Below are 22,009 nucleotides of genomic sequence, written 5' to 3'. Positions count from 1 at the left end.
TGAGAGTGACCATCCAGTTCTTGGTTCGCTTCAACCGAGTTTCCACCACATTTCTCGGATGTTGCAGTAAGTCGGAGGATTGTGTTGCAGCCAAGGCAATGAGAACGTGAATTTCCTTGGGCAGAATGTCGTTGTGTCGAGTAGATTTCAGAACCGCGATATTGATATCTGCAATCTTGCTTATGCATTTGGCATACCCGATGTTACCAGCATCTTTCAGCGCCCGGGCAGCTTGTCTCGACCACGACTCCATCCCCGATAATGTCAGACATTCAACCACACTTTTGGGAGTTGTAGGATCCCCACCAATAAACCCTCTACAGTCAGTAGAACCATACTCTCATTTTTTGGCAGCTGCACCTAAAAATCATACATAATTGTAGTCCAACGTTACTTCTTCACCCTTTACAGGATTTCTGAGTGCGCAGAAGCCAACACAACCCTCACCATTCACTGTCCACTTCTCCGTTTGACAATTAGGATTGCAGTTGTGGTTTGTATACCGTCCAAGGTTTCCTTTTACACATGCATCAATAACATCTTCATTTTGATTATCACTACTCTGGTCAACATCTCCTTCTCCTTTACTTTCAACATCAATTTTATTTGGATCATCAGCTTGATCTGCATTAGCTTCATCTGAATCATCATCTAGATCATTTTCCCTTCGAGCTTCTTTAACTTCTGCAATTGACTTTTCTAAACTTTGAATTGCTTCTTGAATACTAAATTGTTCAACGTAATTAGGATGTGAACGTAACAGCAGATTGTGCGGCAAACTATGTTCAAAGGCCCCAATGATTATATCGTGTGCCATGGCTCTAATACCACTGTAGCATAAAAACTTATGCTGAAGCACGAATGATTAATAGCTTGTAGATTTAATTGATAAAAATACACATTGGTATTTAAAATAATTATTTATTATTATATAAAAATGTATAAGATGATTTGAATGTACAATGAGGACCCTGCTTTTATACCTCGGCAGGTGACCTTTCATGAAGGGGCATGTCTTTTAGACATGCCTTTTCACTTAATTTTAATGACTAATTAACCTCAATAATATTTAATTATTTAATATTTATATTTATTTTATTTAACTAATTGTTATGAATTATATTCATAACAATGTCCCCAAGAAAGCCCTTACTAGATCTGTTGCAACAAAGTTTCCCTTGGAGCAGACATTTGAAGCCTTGGAAACCATACCAAAGGATGATGTTCCTAATGATAAAGACAAAGAGATTACACAACTGCAAGAGAAGCTAAAGAAGGCACACATGGTTATTCCACAATTGTAGTAGGACCATAAGGAATTGAAGAAGGTTGCTCTAGAAAGGACAGCTAAGCTTAATGAAGAAGAACCAGTGACAAAGGCTACACCATCTGTCACCAAATTCAAAGGCGAGGAGAAGATAGTAAGAGAGGATATTCAAGAACAACTAGAGTCACTAGATCTTCAGCTAGAGAATTGCATATTTAGGAAAAGAAATTAGTACAAGAGGAGAAAAAAACAACGATGGATGAGGGGCAACATACTTTTAACAAGCTGAGGATGCAGTTGAAGAAATCCCACAGTGAAATCATTGAACTTAAGGAGCAGGATGAAATGGATAGAAAAAATATGAGTGATCTTTTGGACATGTATGAGCCAGCAATGGCAAATGCTAAATATATGTTGAAGAGGTCTCTCCCACTACATAGGCAGCTGAAAAACATATGCAGGCAGAATCTTACCATGAGGAGGGAGTTGAGGGATGCCAAGTAGCAGTTGAAGGAGATACATGAGAAAGACAGAGGTAAGTTGGATTTGTTGGCTGAAGCAACCAAAGTCTAAAATATTGCAATAGGTAAAACAAAGCAGTTTTGATTTTTGGTTTTTTGCCTAAGTATACTTGTTGAACGGGGTTGAGGTTAAGAGGTCATATTTTGCATGAAGTCTTTCCTACAAGCACAGTTAGTCAGAATTCTCAAGTGACTTTCCAAAAGAAGTAGCCCACACAACAATTTTGTATCCTGGCCAAGCATTAGGGAATAGGGTTTCGATGTAAAGGTGGAAGTTTTGTCATATTTTTTGGTGAATAAGGGCTTGAATGGGTTTGAAACATTATTAGCATCATGTCAACATCATCAGCAGGATGTGTCTTGCTCAGAGATCTCAACATCGATCAAAACCATAAAGAACAGGTCACATTGCGCTTTTGATGTAGATGAAATTTTAAGAGTTGGGAGCTTGGTGTGACGAAAGAAAGTTTCTAAGGAAGTTGACGATGTCCAGGCCATTTCACATGTGCAGAAGTCATCAACCAACTTAGGGAGTGACCGTAGCTACATCAACCATGGATTCGTTGAGCTTTTCTATTGCGTTTTTGTGTTTCTACTAAAGAAGGAGGTTGCACAACGCCGACGCTGCGTTTCCACACAGTCGTCTTTTTTATCGAGATTTTCATGTCAAAACTTCATGTAATTTGTTTTTATGCTCATGGTAAATGTTATGAGGCATCTAAAGACTTATAATATCGATTTAGACTTAGTATTTAATGTAAATATGCTTGAAAAAGCTTTGGTCAAACAATTCCTAATTTTCAGCAGAAGAAAAAAAACAGTTTTTATTCAGTGCATTAGCTAGAAACATAAATCCTATTAAGGAATTTGGTTCCTAGAAGTGGGAACTGATTTGTTTTCATCTATTTATGATGTAATTGTAATGAAGCAAAGGGTTGGTCAAGTTTGAGAAGAAAGAACACTGTGTGTATTGTATTTTCTTGATTTTCCAATGAATGAAAAGACAGAGGCCTAATTTTACAAGGATTCCTGTGTCAATTGCTTTGGAGATGTGCTTCTTTGTTTTGTAAGTTATCTTCTGTAACCAATTATGCTTTGAAATGTGTCTTCTTGTTTAGTTGAACAAAGATTTGTCTCAGAATTCGCTTCAAAAAGTGCTTTATTTCAGTTTGCTAAACAATTTATGTTTTCTACTTGAATGGCATTTACAATTCATCCTGTTGTTTGATGCTCTATATGTCATTTCGACCTATCTTCTACTCACCCTCCTACAATGAATTTGACTGAAAACTCCAAAAGACTGCCTACCTTGCCCATGTAGAAGATCCCTGTCTCTCTTCATCCTTTCACTGGAAAATAATCAACTTTTATGACCGTATTGCCCAACCGATCTATCTTCTTCCCCGCCAGTAAACCTTTAGAATCTATACCCCTGTGAGCACCATACCTAGTATAAGATATAATTGATTGAAATTTTAGCTAGAGAGAGCGCTCTCTGACGTTGGAAGGGCTAGATTCCAACTTCCAAGTGGTTTGTGGTTACCTTTGGATTCCTCTCCTCAGCCTGGAGGAATTACAGAGAGCTAACAAAGCCTAAAGAGTTTGGCCTAGAGGCCTTACTTGTCCACTGCTTTATTGGCACTTATAACCCTAGTTGCTCTCCTAATGTCTCTCTCTCTCCCACACTCTCTTATAGAAAAAATTTCCCGTTGATAGATAAACTGGTTTAAGGATAACCCTGTTTTATGACGCCATACACCTTTTTTTTTCAGATGAAAAAAGCGATATATTTATCAGTATAGAATTTACATATGATGCAAAATCTGCAGCACAAAGGTGCATATCAGAGGGGGTATTCTGTGGTGACTGTTCAGTGTAAAGACAGACCTAAGCTTCTTCTAAATATCTCTATTTATTGTTTTTTCAAACCCAAAATTAGGTTGACACTACTTCAATTTATGATTAAGTCACCAACATGTAAGTATTATCGCTTGCACATTTATGATTAAGTCACCAACATGTAAGTATCATCATTTGCAAAATATAAACACTACAATCAAATTCATGATGCTTGAAACCAAAACTAATAATCAATCAATCTTCTTATACCACACTATGGAGGCTTGCTTCAAAGTGTAAAAGGATTTCTTTAGTAGGATGTATGTTATAACTCTTATACATAATGAATAATGTGTGAAAGAATAAGTAGATAAGAGTTCATATTTGCAATAGGTGCAAAGATTCAATGTAGTCAATATGAATATGATCTTGTTGAGAGAAGATTTTTGTCACAAGTAAATTTATGTTTCTCAATAACATTTGTAGATGGTAAATTTAGTCTTGTAGACCATTAGACATTTCATCACATTCTTTCTTTATGCAGATGGTAAATTTAGTCTTGTAGACCATTAGACATTTCATCACATTCTTTCTTTATGCCTGGGGAACTAAGTCAACTTTTATTTTTCATCAAAGGAATTGCACTCTTTAGTCATATCATTCTCCCATTTAGATTAAACTTGTGCATATGAATGTCTATTGAGATCAATTCCTTTAGGATACATGCCATGAAAGCAACACTAACACACTATTTCTATCAAGTCTTTCTTGAGTCATTTATCGTACCTACATTAACATCGACAACTTCAATTGTCTTAGTCAACCATTGGAGAAAACAAAAGTCCCTTATAGATGGAATTTTTGTATTAGATTCACCATGAGAATTCATAGTCAAATGATTAGATAAGCCATTGCTTGTAGTCAATTATATTGGAAGAGATCCACTCGAAGTGAAATCCGTTACACTAGTTGATTGCCTAGTGGAAAAGCTAGTCAATGCATTAGTTAAGGTTGTATAATAATATGCTGATATAGAATTTGTCCTAATCTCAAATGCATCATTGCTTAATAATCCATATGGGGACTTTAGTTTGGCAATCCTTGGAAGTCTACTTGTTAAAACACAACATCCCACCTGCAAATAACTTTTCATTTTATTTGAATGAACAATTTGTAGGCATTTGCCAATTTGTAGCAATTTGTAACCTTCATGGCCAACCTTCAAGCAACAAAATTTGTTACAATTAGATGATTTATCAAATAAAGAACATATCTTCATACATGTATGATTTTTCTTTTTGCAATCATGACTCCCATCATGACCTGCCAAGTTTCGGCATTCCTCCAATTCATTTCCTTGGTGTGATTCAAGAGAGCAATATGTGCACTTTTCATCGCAACAATGGTTACCCATACAAGAGTGATCAGAGGAATGGCCCTTCTCTAGAACACACCGCCAAAAACATACAGAACATTTACAAACACATACAGAGAGTCCCTGTTTCAGTTCTACAAGTGATAAAATTGCCTCCAGTTGCAACTTTTGTACATCATCATTCCCAGAAAATTTTGCAGTGTTGCAGTGAAGCCACTTTTCAACACGGTCGCGTCGTCTATCAGACAATGCCACTAAGAAATCGAGAAATTTAGAGTGCCAAAAATCACCATTTTTGCCTCTCCTTTCCAAGACACATTCTAGTTTCGGTCTGAGACGATACAAAATTTTTCCATTTGACATAGATTCATCCAGAGCTGCAAGCTCCAAGCCAGTGTCATGCAAATCTAGAAGGAGATCCCCAATTACCATTGGAGCGTCACTTACCTCTTCCTCTGAGTCAAATTGGCAGCCTTCGAACACTGAATCATGATTAGATAAGCCATTGCTTGTAGTCAATCATGCATGGATTCATTTGACTATGAATTGGCTCTGGATAATACAAATGTATTGCCTGCATTCCAAATTGTGGTCAAGGAGATTTACACTAATGTGAGCAAGGAAATGCTGAATTCAGATTCCTATAAGTCTCAATTGTCTCTCAACAGAGTTAATATTATGGATGTATATGGAGATGGGGATGGAGTGGAACCACCCAAGACAAAGAATTCTTGCTGCTGAGGATTCAGAGAAAAAGCTCCTTTGTTTCTGGGCCTTCTTCAAACAATTGTCTCTTCAAACAATTGTCTGTGTCCTTAATTGGAAGAACAAATATGCAATATAAGCTATCAGCATGATGATGCTGCTGACTCTAGACAGTTGTAATGTTGATACAGCTGCTTCACTATATGCCATAGATTGTTGAAGGGCCAAGGGTGCATGAGACACAGTGAAGCCATCATGAGAAGACTGGAGTCGATTCCAAAAATAACCTACGTCATATAGCAATACAACACCCATGGTTAGGCCCTAATGAATGAATATCATGAGCAGGTCGGACTTGTTTTGGTGGCCTAGGTTGTTAAAGAAAAACTAAAAATATATCACATGCCTTGTCAAACCGTTGTTCTTTTTTCATGTTGGCAATTCCTCCACAAAAGATAGATGTGCCAAGCACAAAAAGTAAGTTGGAAAGCATAGAGCCTAGTAGAGAATACTTGACCACAATGGTCTTGCCATGGTAAAGTGCGAACACTGCAATGAGCATCTCTGTTGCATTTCCACATGTGGCGTTGAGCAGCCCGCCAACTATAGGAGAATTAATTAACAATATATTTGCATCAGTTACTTTGAAATGTCAAACACTTTCTCATATATATCAATTAGCTCATATTTTGTATCCACAAATATGAGTACATAGTCCATTGCCATATAAGAATCTCACTTGTTGGTCCAGTGTAGAATGCAATTTGTCTGCAACAATTTACAAAAAAACATCAGATTGTAAAACCAACAAACATAATATTTTATGAAGTCACTGCACTGCAGTGACCATTCCAAGTGTATAAACAATTGCAGTACAAGGTATAGATTACACATAACCTATGTACATATACCATGCAATTTTTCACTTACTCGGTGACAAAGTCTATACGTTCAGCAAGAGGTGCAAGGCCAAGCAAACTTATGATGAACACCCAAACCTGCAAACAAAAGAATGTGGAAAATGATGCCAGAAAAACTTACAGAAAATGTCAGAAATGATAAACTTTCAAGTAGCATGAACCCTTTGTCCTTTCTATTGATAAACTTACAGAAATGATGCTAATTTCAATAAAGAGCTTGAAAGACAACTTGTTATTGTTAGATTGCTTACAATAGATGGGCTGGAGCTTCATTTCTAGTTGCTCTATTTCTTCCACTCAAAGAGGATGAGTTGATTTCCATCACGTATTCCTCCAACATGGCTATCTGCAGCTTTCGCATCCATATTCAAATTAATGTTGTTCATAGGCCTCAGACATTGATACCTATTTCCAACATTTGCACTTAAGGTCCACAGAACAGACTGCTCTGCCTTGTCATGACTATAATCTGCCAAGTATATCTGTTCAACAACATTCAACAAAAACTATGGATTAGGGGACCACCATTGTAAACAACTCTGTTGCAGCCCATAATGCCCAAGACCCTGGCATTCCGAAACCCTGAGTTAAGGTGGTTTATAGCATTGCAGTGAATAAGACTTCTCTACATATCCAGAGGAGAGGCTATATTAAACAATGAAACTAAAAGGAAAAGGGAAATAGAAAGTTTTACCTTGTCCCATTCTTTATCCTCGTGTTTCAGAGCATGTCTGGCATTCCGAAACCCTGAGTTAAGGTGGTTTATAGCATTTCAGTGAATAAGACTTCTCTACATATCCAGAGGAGAGGCTATATTAAACAATGAAGCTAAAAGGAAAAGGGAAATAGAAAGTTTTACCTGGTCCCATTCTTTATCCCCGTGTTTCAAAGCATGTCTGGTGGCCTTGTATATCGATATGGATACCTAGTTGTTGTTCACGTGAATTCATTTGTTTAACTTCACCTTCAACTAGGCAATCTTTAAGGTATCTAAACAAGTTCAATGGATATTTATGACTACTTTTATTCTATTTCATAGCCACTTTAACCCCCGAATAGGGTTTTCGGCATGGCTTCCTCAATTCAAACTCATTATCATCGACCCTTGCTTTCAAAAAAGCCCATTCACATTTCAATATTCTTCCACACACTATGCCTTACGGCGTTTCCTTTGCAACATTAGGTGCAAATGCTAGTTATTATTTTGGACGACACTTCTCCAAGGAAATTATCATGCTAGTGTACTCATGGGGACAAGTCATGAACACAATTTAGGATTAATCATGGGAGTAAGCTAACTAGTCGATGAAAGGACCTTTGGTTTTTGCGTCGTCCAGTCGTCTGCGGGAAGACTACTCTGGGCAATCCCCGTCAACTCTCTATGGGCCATCCATCTCCATCTCCCGAATGCTATGTTTGTGTCACCGCTAACACGATAGGACGGCTTACTACAACTGACTGTATATTCCATGGAGGCCTCCTCAACCCGAATCCATTGACATCTTCCATTGTTTGCCGACATCATACATCCATCCGCCATCATCTATGGATCTACCATGCCATGATCCATCCAACTCAATTTGAAATTTGAAAGCAGCGGGATTGCAAGTTGAATTTATTTCGAATTATTTAACCATTTGACTTATGAATGCTTGTGAGTGAGGCAAAGTGGGAGGAAATTTGGGACCAGAATCTTTGTAACTAGGCCTGTGTCAAATCTAGGCGTTTTTATTTTTCGAATGGAATTGACGATGTGGATCATCATTTGAATACACTGGAAGGCTTCTGAATGAAGGATTTGTAGATGTTCATCTTAATGCATGTATAAAACTACCTCTACCCATCCAAAGTACCCACCATAAGATAAGAGATTTATGCCATGCGAGAGATAAGGCCATTTTACTAGACCATATGGGAGTATTTACTGCCATACCGGAGAGAGGGAGGCAGTATGGCTCCTGCTATGACTGCAGGCTCTGACTGTATGGCTCTGACTGGCTATAGCTATGACTAGCTATGACTGGTGCTTATGGTCTCTGTATGTGAAGGGCATTGATCGTAATGAAATCAACCCGAACATGAGGTCTAAACCTAGAATGCAACATGAAGCAAGAGGGCACCTTACATTCTCTTTTTGAAATGGGACTTTGATGCCAAGATTACGTGTCCATTGGCCGATTGGAAAAAAGGTGGAATGTATAGCATTATTCTTCTAATGGGGTTTATTTCTAAATTCGCACATTAATTCATTGGTTTAGTTTTCTATTCTATGATCATATCGCAAAAAATGGATATTTTTAAAATTATGCGATTGCAACATTGAATGTCCCAATTCATAACGTTACCTTGCAAGGTTTGTTCAATAAAACGACTTAAATTTGATCTTCCCCAGATTATTGATGAATAAAATAATTTGTGAAATGAATTTAGACACAGTTGTGTGTGGGATGGATTGATGATATTGGTGCTACTGCGATTTAGATCGGTATGAAAATCCGGTTAGATAGAGTGGTATTTTGTTGGAAAATTTTAACTATTAAGGAAAAGTTAAATTAAAAATAGATTTAATTTAAACAATATGCAAAATTAAAGAAAGAAATTATGTTAAAGTTGTATATCAAAATAGAAAATTGAGAACTTGCCGAGCGATCCACATATTTATTCAAATTCGAATCCAAGGGGAAATTTATTTGAAGCAATTTTCAAAAAAAATTGAGACCGCCAATGAATGTGGTTTGGGAACATTATGTAGCTAGGACTATTCTCGTAATTTGGGGATTTGCTATATTTAGTAGACAAGTTTAAAACATATTTTGGTTATGTCCATATTAGAAATTTTGCTACTTTTGATGCAAGAGCATTCCACCCAACAATATCATTGTATTTTAGTAGACATAGGGGGTCTTGTGTTTTAGGGAAGTTGGTTTCCTAAGTATTGAATAAATGTAAATATTTAGGCCTTTGAGTGATTTTCAATGAGAATAGGAATTAATTAGATATTGTGAGACATATTTGTAAATGTTCTCGAATGTAGGAGAACATGAGAGGATTAGGATTAGTTAGGAATTAGTTTGAAGAAACTGTTGAGCAACTCAAAAGTAACTGAGGAACAGTTCCTCAACTGTAAAGAAACTGCTAATAATGTATTGAAAAGAAAGAGAGAGAGAGGTTGGATAGTGGAGTTAGCTAGCCAACCAACCAGGGAGACTGCAATTGTAAGCCTGCGGGCAGAGTGTGAAAGAGAGGCCATTGTAATCAGAAGATTAGGCCAAAGAGACAGAGTCTCAATATGTAATCATTGTTATATGTTTATATATATACAGGAATGATTCAAATCTATATAAATGTGTGTTTCAAACATAGAATGATGGATTTGTGTTGTCGGAGACTTACATGATATAAATGTATGCAGGCGGAGTTCAGCGAATGCACAGAGGGGAAGAGAGCGAGACAGAGGCTCGCAATGGGCCGTTGATCCATTCGAAGGATAAAATCAATGCTCTAGAATGACAGTGTCTTAAGAACTCATAGAGTTTAAGCTCGGGAGGGAGTTGCAGCAGATCAACGGAAGACCCAGAATCATTGAAGAAACCTGAAACCACATTGAAATACTGAAGAAATATCAGAAAACCCAAGTAAGCGAGGAGCGAAGAAGTGAAATGTTAATGCACAATGATCATTGGATTTGGATGATCAATGATTAGGATTAAATGGCATTGGTGGAATCCTTTTGGAGTTATCGGAATCGAGGCTTGGACAAGAGCGATGAGCGACTGTCGACTAATCGTGGACCGTTGAATCGGAACTAGATCAACGGTCGCGATCTAATTGCAAATTGGAGATCGCAAGGTCAAGGGACAACGACAATAGAAATAGTGATGAGCGATGGGGCCGATATGCCGATAGCGATAAAGCATCGATCGACGATCGAGCTTCGGGGCTTCGAAAGGGAATATAATGAGCGATGGAGCAGACCCGATAAGTAATTAAGCGCGGTTAATGATATTTGAAGTCCAGAAGGATATGTTAATCGCATATCGGGGGTGTTAAGAGTCATGTGTTAATGTGACCCACGGAATATGGTGATTGCGATTAGCGATAAAGGAGCATGCATCGATAAATGTGCAGAAGCCGTATTAAAGCGGAAAGGTATGAATATGCATGTTTATGTGATTTCTATTATATAAACATTATAATAGAAATAGCGTCGGTATAAGGTTTTATGCGTTAACATATATATAACCAATGTTAAAGAGGGGAAGGCTATATATATGCGAATAAAGGGTTAATGAAGGTTTTAGAAGGGTGTATGTGTCCCGATAGTAACGATAGGAAGGATTTAAGGAAAGGCTTTAAATAAAGTCATATGTGAAGGTTTGAGGGGTGATAAAGTCCTGATACATGCATATTGAAGGAAGGGTTAAAACTATGTTGGGTTTTAATCAAACATTCTGTACAAAGATTTATTAATGGGGCCTTAAACCTTAAGTAATGAAGGTTTGACTCGGGAAAGAGTTGAATTTCCTGGGGAGAAACAGATTTATGCATACTATATGCATACTGTGGGTAAAGCAGGGGTAACCCTGTGTCAACTTTATTCAAAAATAGTGTGTTTTTAAAAGTTCAAGCATCATACATTTTTAGGGAACCTTGGCCCAATGTGAATGTTGTTGTCTAGAGCATTTGACTGACTATGTAATGTAACAAGGTTTTCGAAGGACCTACTATGTTATTATTTAAAGAGTTGTCACAACACAGTTTTAGTTGTTCATTGTTGAAACTACATTATGGCTACTCTCTATTAAGCTGGTGGTAGTTCTCTCTTGTACTTACGCAATTCTGTTGTTTGTCTTTGAAAATACATTATGACAACTCACTTGTGGCAACTCTCTTGTCCTTTGCAGTAATGTTAAAACAAAGTATTGTATATGAAAATTAATATTTATAAAAACTCTTTATAATAGGTGTACATATATAAACTCATGAGTTCAAATACTCATGATTTACAAAGTATTGTCCTCATATCACATGGAAGATAGACATAAATTTTTTACAGCTACCAAGAATCGCCTACTTCATAAATGAAATACCATACCAAAAAGAGAAGAAATATATAACACGATATCATCATTCTATTTCTTCAATTACATAGATAATACAGAGAGGGAAATATAAACTTATAGAGTATGGATTACTTCTAACAAAGTACATTAAATTTTACAAGTTTGGTAATTGAAAATACATGAAATATTCCCATAAGTTTACCCATAACATATCCAAAATCAATAACAAAAACATTGGAAAAAACTGATAGGGACAAAAATAGAAATTATTTGAACGCAAAGAAAATGACCAGCAACAATAACAAAACTAAGTAATGTCCACCCAACCATAGGTAATTTTATTGTAGAACTCCACCCCCTAGCTGGACCATGATACCATTAGGGAAAGGTAGGCATAATGGTTCTGAGTTCAATTGACATGAAATTCAACCAGAATAACTTCCACTTCCAATTTGTGCAAGATAAAGCACCAACATTTCCTACCTCTCACCACCCAAAAGACTTCCTCATCTACTTCTCGATTACTCAAAATTATCTTATTTTCATGTTTTTCAAAGAAGAAATAAAATTTCCAAATGATGCCACAAACTCCCTGCAAATTGTGCTAGATTTCTAGCTATTTTAATGGGTATCTCCCTATATTTTCATAGTTGGTTTGATCTATATACTTATGAAACTTTGTTTTCTTCATTTACTTGTCTTAAAAAAATCTCTTTTCTTTGCCTTTTCCCATCTTGTTTCCTCATACTTAAATTTTCTCATGCATTTCCCCAATAAGAAGTTCCCCTCACTAATTCTTCTTTTTCTATGAATGAAGTTGGCACACCTTGCTAAAGTATAAGAGTGAGGGTTTAAATATAGAAATTATTTTTCTCCAATATTCATGGTTTAAATTAGGTGAAGATGACACGGTAGGATAGATAGAGGGATTAGTAAAGGAATTCCTTATATCCCTTACCTTTCCCTACTTGTGATAACGTAACTCCTATAGTAACTCATGCCTAATAGAGTTGGATATCATCATATTATAAACTACGAAAGTAAAAATATTTATAATGTTTATAACACTATGGTATATCTACCTCATGGTGATTAATATAGTACAAAATAAAAAATATCCATGTTAGTGTCCAGGTATGAAAAATTTATCCACCCCTTTCCTACATTAATTTATCAATCTGGGTGCATATTCTTTTCAAGGCAACACGCAAGGTATATGCAGGGGCAAGGTTACAATCTATCATCGACCAAGGGTAGTGATTACCAATCAACGTATTGTTGAAACAGAAATAGAAACTCAACTACATAAATTGAAAATGCATTCACGATAATCTAAAGAATCTGTAACAACAATCAAGAAATAAACACAACAATAAATAACACACACACAATAGGAAAACACGCAACACTTGATCAGAAGAGTGGGCCCATCTCTCTGATCAGGGCTGCGTTACTCATAGCGAAAGATAGAACAACAAAAAGGGTTGTATTTTATTAATCTGAACAATGTTGTTACAATACAATTCAGGGTCTCGCTAACCCCTCGTACAGGAATGACCCATCTTTTATATAGTACAAAGGGGAGTAACATCTCTCCCCAAAACCTGGAAACTATATGCCCAAAGATATACATTAGTTCAACACAGCACCAGTGCCAAGAGAGAAAGAACGGAAATGATCCAAAACAAGCTGAGAATAGCTGCAAATCAGTTATGATGTTTCATCATGGTCGATCAGCTGCTGTGAATCGCGGAACTGTTGCAATATGCCATGAGGTCAACACCTGTGCTCCAAAATCTGCAGTCATAACATGTTTTAGTGGTTTGCATAGGAAAAACCTTCATGAATTTACTTCACTAATTAAATATTCCAAGAGATGAAGAAAAGGGAATTACCTCATAGTTTTACATAGTAAACATATGTGAATGAATGCAAAAGGGATGAAAAGAGGAGTAGAAATGCAGGAAAAAGATTGGTCAATTTGGTGCCCAACATCAACCCCCAACTAGCCTTCTGCACGCCCTCGTGCAGTTCGTCGTCTTCGCAGGTCTGGGTTGGATAGGTTGTGGGCTTCATGAAGCTGGGTGAGATCATATTCCCTAGCCATTTTTGTTCCTGGAACCTTAAACCCCTCTTAAAGAATAACTTCCTTCCACCAATAATTTGTACATTATATGTTGGGGTGTAGTGCTCTGTTGACATCCAAATGACAGGGTACTGAAACTGAATTCCCATCCACCGAACCCCACATGTTTGGATGCATTTCACGTACCTTGGCACCCTACTAAGTGCCCGTGTAAAATTTGGTGCTCCAAATGGTTCTCTGTTCTGGATAGATGTGGGTGACATCATCCATCTTTTCTGACAACTATACAGGGCCTCATCTTGAAACGTGACTAATTTCTTGACACAGAGATCAATGCACCACTTTTGTGTCCTTAGCATCTGTTCCCTGTTTCCCACAATTTTTAAAAACGTATTGTGCTTATTGTACATAGTCACTGATCTCTCGAGTTATCCTCTTACCATAAAAGGCTTCATGACCTGATTTGACTCAAACATATTAGAAGCCTTCCGCCAACTTATCTGATTTGAAGTGTAAGAGGTGAGAGCCCATAAATGAATGTTCCCCACATATGGGACCGGATTAAATTCTCTTTCAACCCACAGGAGATACCCATGCATGTAAAGTTCACACATCAAATGTTGAGTTGGAAAATCATGGGCCCTCAATATCTGGAGGAAATGTACACCATCCTCGATCACATGACTAATTTCTTTCTTGATGCTCTCCAAATAGAAAAAGAGAAAACGTTCATGCAAAAATAAAGAATAACTGGAAGGAGGAGGGTGACATGCCATCACCTCTTGTGCTAAATTGAACATTTGTTCTTTATCGGCCTTCAATTTTGTCACTTGTCCTTCTATCCACTCCATCGTGAGTTGTTGCTTTGCATACCTCAATCACATTATATCTATGCACTCCACATATTCGAAGATAGTCATGCATGCTCGTTCTTGTGCTCTCTTCACTTCGTTCTGGTATCGCGCTACGGTGGACTTCTAGGTTTGTATTTTTGTTGTCAAGGAATACTTGTGGTCTTCAAATAACCACTCAATAGAGTCTGTTTGAGTGGCGACAGAAGTTGTTGCCACTTCATCCACCTGTGTCTCTGCTTCGTCCATTGTGGCTTTGTGCTTCTTAGCCCACTGCTTATATTTCTTCACTTGCTTCTTCAACTAGTGTACTTGCCTTCTCAGCCTCTTAACCTCTATTTTAAGCCGCATTGTTTCCCTGAATTGTAGTTGATATTTCTGCTTATCAGGTAGCCTCCGTTGCTCACACAATTCTATCCATTCCTGTTTAACCACCACCTCATCTAGTACTGTAATTGATTCTGCAGGTGGTGGCTTACTCGAGGGGGTATCTACAGGTTTAACTGACGGGGCTGTTCTGCTTGGTTCCTCTTCCTCGAGAGCAACTGCTTCCTTATTAACCCCTACCTTAACCCACTGTGAAGTTGTCTCGGTAGGTGGTGGACTCACTAGATGGATATCCATTGATGTCTCAGCCAACATTTTCCCTCCCGGTTCCCTTGTTTTAGAAACACCTGTTTCTTCCTCTCTCCTAGGTTCTTGGGAAGGGTCCCTCTAGAAGTCTTCCGCTAAAATGCATGTGGCAACTGGTCCCTTGATCGACCCATCAAACTTCAAAATTGGCAGAATGGCAACATCCTGCTCTGTGCGTCGGGAAGAGTGAGACACCTCGCCCCTCTCAAAATGGAAAAGTAAGAGGAGAATTGAAAGAATTCTCCTACCTGATCTATCTCGGCCATGACTGTGTCCTCGGGCTCTTTCCCTCTGTCTGCAACACCTCTGCTCTAGCTTAAGACCCCTTTCTATGTAGTCCCTCGTTCTGAGGTTGACGATGGTTCTTGTGGTACAACGTTAGCCTCAGCATCTAATTCCTCTACAATCCCTAGGGTCGGATGGGTTGATGGTGGTTCTTATGTAGCACCATCCCCCGTATCCAACAATTCTTGAGTAGACGATGTTGGCACTATTTCTTCCAGCACGACATTGATAAAAATGGATTCTTGCATTATTATGTCAACTCCATCCATTATAACTATAGTCTCTCCTTCTGTTGGCCCCACAATTCTTTCAACTTCGGGCCCTTCTTAGAATGGTTCATCTTCCTCCATTGGTTCCACAGTTGAGGGTGGTTCTTGTGGGTCATGCCCGGCCACAACGTCAACAAATTCTTCCACGTCAGTCTGTTGTGGTACCTCTTCCCTTGTTACAGTGCTGCCGATTTGTTCCACTAGCTCTGCAATCAAGGCTAGTTATTGTGGGACAACCTCGGCTGTGGTGCTGGTGGCCCTTTCCATATCGGCTCCTTGCTGCAGCATTTCTTCTTCCATCAGTTCTACAGTCGAGGCTGATTCTTGTGGAGCAGCCTCGACTACCCTTTCTGGTTCAAACTCCCTATTTTGTTCTAGCTCCTCCGGGTCCATCTCCATTTCTTCTGGTTCTTCTTGGTCTACATATTCATCCTCTGCCCCAGACTCTTCCTCCATCGCTTCCGGCTCTTCTTTTTTAACGGTTATAGTGACTGCTATCTCCTCTTCTGTGTATCCCATAATGTTTCCCACGGGATTTGAAACAGATAGATTGCTGCATGACTAACAACCGAACCAGCCCATGGTTGGTAATGACTGCTGCAACTTGTTGTGAACGCCAAGCAGATTGTGCCATCAACTGGAGACTTTTCAACAGGAAGAAAGGCATATTGAATGAGAAAGCTTCCCACTATGGGAACCAGAGGTGAGCCAACATTCTGAAATGATATTTAAACACAATGGTGTACCTTCCCTCATAGGTTATGTATCTTACTACAAAACCTACTACCTCATCCCATGGGTGTGGCAGTGAATTCTGGTCATAACCCTCGCCATTTCGAACAACATTCTCTCTAGCTTGCAAAAATGATTCGATAAACTCCAGGAGGGAGGTTCTTCATGAAAACCATCTCTTCCCCTGCTAGGGTAGCCCGCTGACCTTTGCGATGACTTCCTCTATAGCAGGGATTTCTATCCCTCAAACTCGAGAGCTCCCTTCCTCTAGATTGAGTGCAAATTCAATCGCAATTGCTTCATCAAACCCTTGCAACTTGTCAAGATATACATTCCATCCTGCATTTTCAAAAACCTGCCATACTTCCTAATTATTTCGTACCATTGTCATATCGTCTGGCTCATGGCGCACAACCAACCCACCCATCATTGTAGAAACGGGATCAACACGATGGATAAAGTTGGCTGGTGGGAAGAGAGTAACAACAATCCAAACTGACGATAGCAATAATAGCAACATGGTGGCCGCAGGGTAAAAGAATGATAAAAATGGCCGGTACATCTCAAAAAACACAATGAATGATGATGGGTTATGGCAGTACAGTTGAATGATTATGGTAATTGAATGCAGCGTACTAGGGAAGTGATCAGTAAGGTTTTTGGTGTACACTTTCAAATTCCAATGTGTCGAAATCATGAGTACAAAATCAAAATATCATTAGATTTGATAATGATGTAGTATAAATACGATTCTTAGGTACACTGTCATTTATTTGTGACAGGACCCCCCCGAACTTAAATGTGGCCATCCGCGGCACATATTAGTCTCTTTTTGGAATATTTTAATTAAATTCGTAAGAGTCAATTAAGGTGTACCTGGCGACCTACCTGGCGGTGGAGTAACAACAAAAATAACCGGCAGAGTAACAACAATGGCGGAGTAACAGCAGCAGCGGAGTATCAGCATGGAGGAGTAACAGCATTGTGGAGTAAAAGTACGACAGAGTAACAACACCGATGGAGTAACAACACAGTGGAGTAACATCACCGATGGAGTAATAGCAACGGAGGAGTAACAACACCAACGGAGTAACAGCAGTGGTGGAGTAATAGCACCGACGGAGTAACAGCAGTGGCGGAGTAACAACACTGGTGGAGTAACAGCACGGCGGAGTAATAGCATTGACGGAGTAACAGCACAGTGCAGTAACAACACCGATGGAGTAACAGCAGTGGTGGAGTAACAGCACCGACGGAGTAACAACTGTGGTGGAGTAACAGCAGTGGCAGAGTAACAACACGAGCGGTTACTTGGAAAATTTCTCCATTTCTCCTTATCGTAATTTGATTCTTATTCCTGCAAAAGACAAACAAGTAAGTAGTAACAACATATTATTATTATTATTATATTTTTTAGAAGGCAGAGAGAGTACTCTCTGCACCAACAACCATCAAACCAGATGAATTAGAAAGATGTTTGATGAAGGCATCCTTAGAAGTTGAACGGTGATATAACTTCAGAAGGTGTCCATTCAATAGGAGGGAAGTACAATATTCATATATTGTAGCCAACCTTACTGCTCCATTGTCCAATACAGCATCCACTTCATAGGGTCCCATCCAACGAGTGCGTAGCTTTCCTTGAAAATATTTGAACCGGGAGTCATAGAGCAATGCCCAATCTCATGTATGAAACACCTTGCTCTTAATAAATTTATCACGCCATTTCATTCGCCATTGTTGGATAGCAGTAGTTTTCTGGACAACTACTGAACGAATCTCGTCCAACTCATTGAGTTGTTCCAACCGGTGTTTCTGAGCCTTTGATAAGTCTAACCCACTTCCAAAGCCGTTCTAAGTGTATTGATCTCGAACTCTACTGGAAACAATGGGGATTTCCCATAAACTAACTCAAATGGTGAAAACCCCATTGTATTTCGTCATGTCGTCCTGCAATGACTTGCTACAGTTTTTGTCAAGATATTTTCTAATACCTTGTTTGTACTTTCTACCTTTCCATTCGCTTGGGGATGGTAAGGAGTTGCCACTCTGTGTTTAACCCCGTATTTTTGCATAAGCCTTCCTATCATGTGGGATGTGAACTGTGCTCCTCCATCTAAAAAAATTTCTCTTGGGGTACCATATCGACCAAAAATCCCTTCAAAAAGGAATTTTTCAACCACCTATTATGTTGCTTTCACAACAGCTCTGGCTTCTACCCACTTAGTCACATAATCAGTGCAGACCAGGATGTAAACCTTCTGGTGAGAAGGTGGGTTGAAAGGCCCAATGAAATCGATGGCCCAGTTCTCAAAAGGTTCAAGGACTATCTAGGGCTGTATGGAATTTCATCCAATTTCCTTGGTTTTCCCATTCGTTGATAGTTATCACATCTTCGGACATATTCTCGAGCAGTGTCACGAAAGATTGAAGGCTAGTAGTATCCCATTTGCAGCACCTTGTGGCCTATTCTTTTATCTGCAAAATTCCCTCCACAAGGTCCATCATGGGTGGCCCTCAATATCTCATAGATATCATCCTCTGCTACACAATGTCGAATCTGTTGATCAACCCCTGTATGAAAGAGGTACCCTCCCATCCATGAATATCGGTTACTATGATGAATAAGTTTCTATTGATCCTTATACGACAAATGACAAGGTACCTTCCTTGTAGCAAGATAGTTAGCAATATCTGCATACCACGGAGTGTTAGCGGAAATTGTAAAAAGACATTCATCTGGAAAGCTATCTTCAATAGGTGTACCTTCGGTATTATTTTCTAACCTAGATAGAAAATCAGCAACCATGTTGTCCTTCCCTAGTTTTTCTATTATAGTAATACCAAATTCTTGAACTAGCAAAAGCCATCTTGTAATACGGCCAGGAGTAATGGGTTTATTCATCAGATACCTAATGGCTGCATGATCAGTATGTACAAAGGTGGGGTACCTAGTAATATAGTGTTGGAACTTGTTGATGGCGTAGATGACAGCAAGGAATTCTTTTTCAGTCGCTGTGTAGTTTAATTCGGCAGGAGCCAAGTTCTTATGAACACAGTAAACTGCATATGGTACCTTATCCACTTGTTGTCCCAAAACTGCCCCAACTGCTATCTGGTAAGCATTGGCATGAATATGGAATGGTAATGCCTATTCTGGCCCTCTAAGGATCGGAGCGCTACATACCAGTTCCTTGATCTTCACAAAGGCTGCATCACAGTCATCTGTTCACACAAAATCTGCATCTTTTGTGAGTAATTGAAAAAGTGGATGTGTTACTCTAGAAATTTTTTCTACAAAACACCTGTAATAACCAGCACAACCAATAAATATGTGTACCTGTGTGGGTGTTTTGGGTACCAGAAAATAAAGTATTACCTTTATCTTAGATGAGTCCATTCGGACTCCTGCGGCTGAGAGCAAGTGTCCCAGGACTATTCCTTCCTTCATCATCATATGACATTTTTCCGTACTTAAAGAGACATGTTCCTATTTTCATCTCTCAAGGACATTTTATAGACTCCTAAACCCCTCTTCTAATGAATCCCCATATGGAGTGAAATCATCCATATAAATCTCGACACGATCATCCACTAGATCAAATAAAATCCCTAAAGTTGCCCTTGGAATGTTGCAGGCGCATTACAAAGACCAAATGGGAGGACTCGGTATGTGAACTTTCCCCAAGGACATGTGAAAGTGGTCTTTAGGAGCTATCTGGATCTGGTTGTACCCACTAAATCCATCCAGGAAGGAGAAAAACTTCTTCCCAGCCAACGAATCCAAGACTTGGTCAAATGAATGGTAATGGAAAATGGTCTTTCTGCGTTTCCTTATTTAATTCCTTGTAATCCACACATATCCACCATTTACCATTTTTCTTAGGGAGCATTACCAATGGGGAGACCCATTGGCTGTCTGAAATGGGGTAGATAAATCCCACGTCCAACAGCTTTTGAAGCTTTTCCTTGACAATGTTTTTTAGAGTAGGGTTCATTCTCCTATGTGCTTTCTCATAGGACAGAAGTCCTCCTTAATGTATATATGATGGGTACATAGATTAACAGGAATCCCTTTCATATCTGAGTAGTCCTACGTGAAGACTTCTTTGTGTTTCCGAAGAACATCCAAGAGTTATTTCTTCTTGGACTTTGACAGATCTGGATTGACATTCAGGGTTTTTCTTGGTTTTATTTCCATGGAAATATTGTCATGGGACGCAATTGTAGGTAGCTCATCGAATCCATCCGTTGTTCCAATACTCTCCTGCTTCTCACAGCTCAAGACAGACTCCAAGATTTGCTTATTTAAATCTGAAACAGAATAGAGATCACTAATAAAAGTAGTAGTTGTGTCATATTTTGTTTCTGTTTTGAGCTGGAGGGCCTCTCCAATAGTAAGAACTGGTTTTAATTCCTCATTTTCTGATTCAGACTCTTTCCTGGGTAAATATTTCTTCTGACCTGTTGGTTTTGCTAATAGGTTAGGTTCTGCAGGAGGATATAACACTAAATTCTTAGTGTTTTCCCATTTGAAATGATCATATGTCCATACCGACATCCAATATAAGAGTCTGCGGTTGCCAGCCATGGTTTTCTGAGAATCAGGGGATGGCCTCCAGCTGGAGATTGCATTTGGAGTACTAGGAAGTCCACAGGGTAGTGTCATGAATCAACCGAAATTGTTATATCTTCTAACTTCTCTACCAGTTTCATTGTATATCGATCTGCCAGCTCTAGCACTGTAGGTGTATGTTTCAAGTTACGAAGACCTAATACATGCATAGTTTCAGTAGTGATGGCATTTATGGCGGCACCCAAATCTACCAATACATTTGGAATTTATACCCCATTAATTTGTATGGTTAAAATTGGGTTCCCGGATCCCCATACTTTACAGGCATGAACCTTCCCATCGTAAAATTTGATAGCTTCCCCATGATATGAATGGTGAGCAGGTCTCTTGATTTCTTTCTAGGATTCTTAGCACAATATTCCTTAAGATTTTTTGCATATATAGGTACATTCCTCATAGCTTGCAGCAGGGGAATATTAACAAACAAATTTTGCAGCTCTCCTAACAAATCAAACTCAGCTTGAGGGGTTTGTTTACTCAAAGCCAACCTTTCTAGATAGGGCAGTTCAGCTTGTTTTTTTTTAGCAACTAGTGGTTGAGGAGGTGTATGATTTTTTTTTACCTGGTTCGATTCTTCTTCAACCATTTCTGGTTCCTTTTCCTCACTACCAATTTGTTCAATAACAACTAGTGAGGGTTGAGCATCTACTATCCGCCCAGATTGTAAATTCATCTCAAAACTCTATGGTAGGGATTCTGTATGAAGGTAGGTTGAGGGTGTCAACTTGATGAGCCCATTTATTGTTAGGATTGGGATTGGGTTGGATGGGAAGTTGGGGATGAACGCACTAATTAGTTGTTGTTGTGGCATTGACTACGGAAACTAC

The sequence above is a fragment of the Pinus tabuliformis genome, chromosome 9 (genome assembly GCF_031772625.1).
Source record: "Pinus tabuliformis cultivar Carrire ecotype Pingquan chromosome 9, CPIR1, whole genome shotgun sequence".
NCBI lineage: Eukaryota > Viridiplantae > Streptophyta > Pinopsida > Pinales > Pinaceae > Pinus > Pinus tabuliformis.
Note: the sequence above shows the minus strand (reverse complement) of the source record.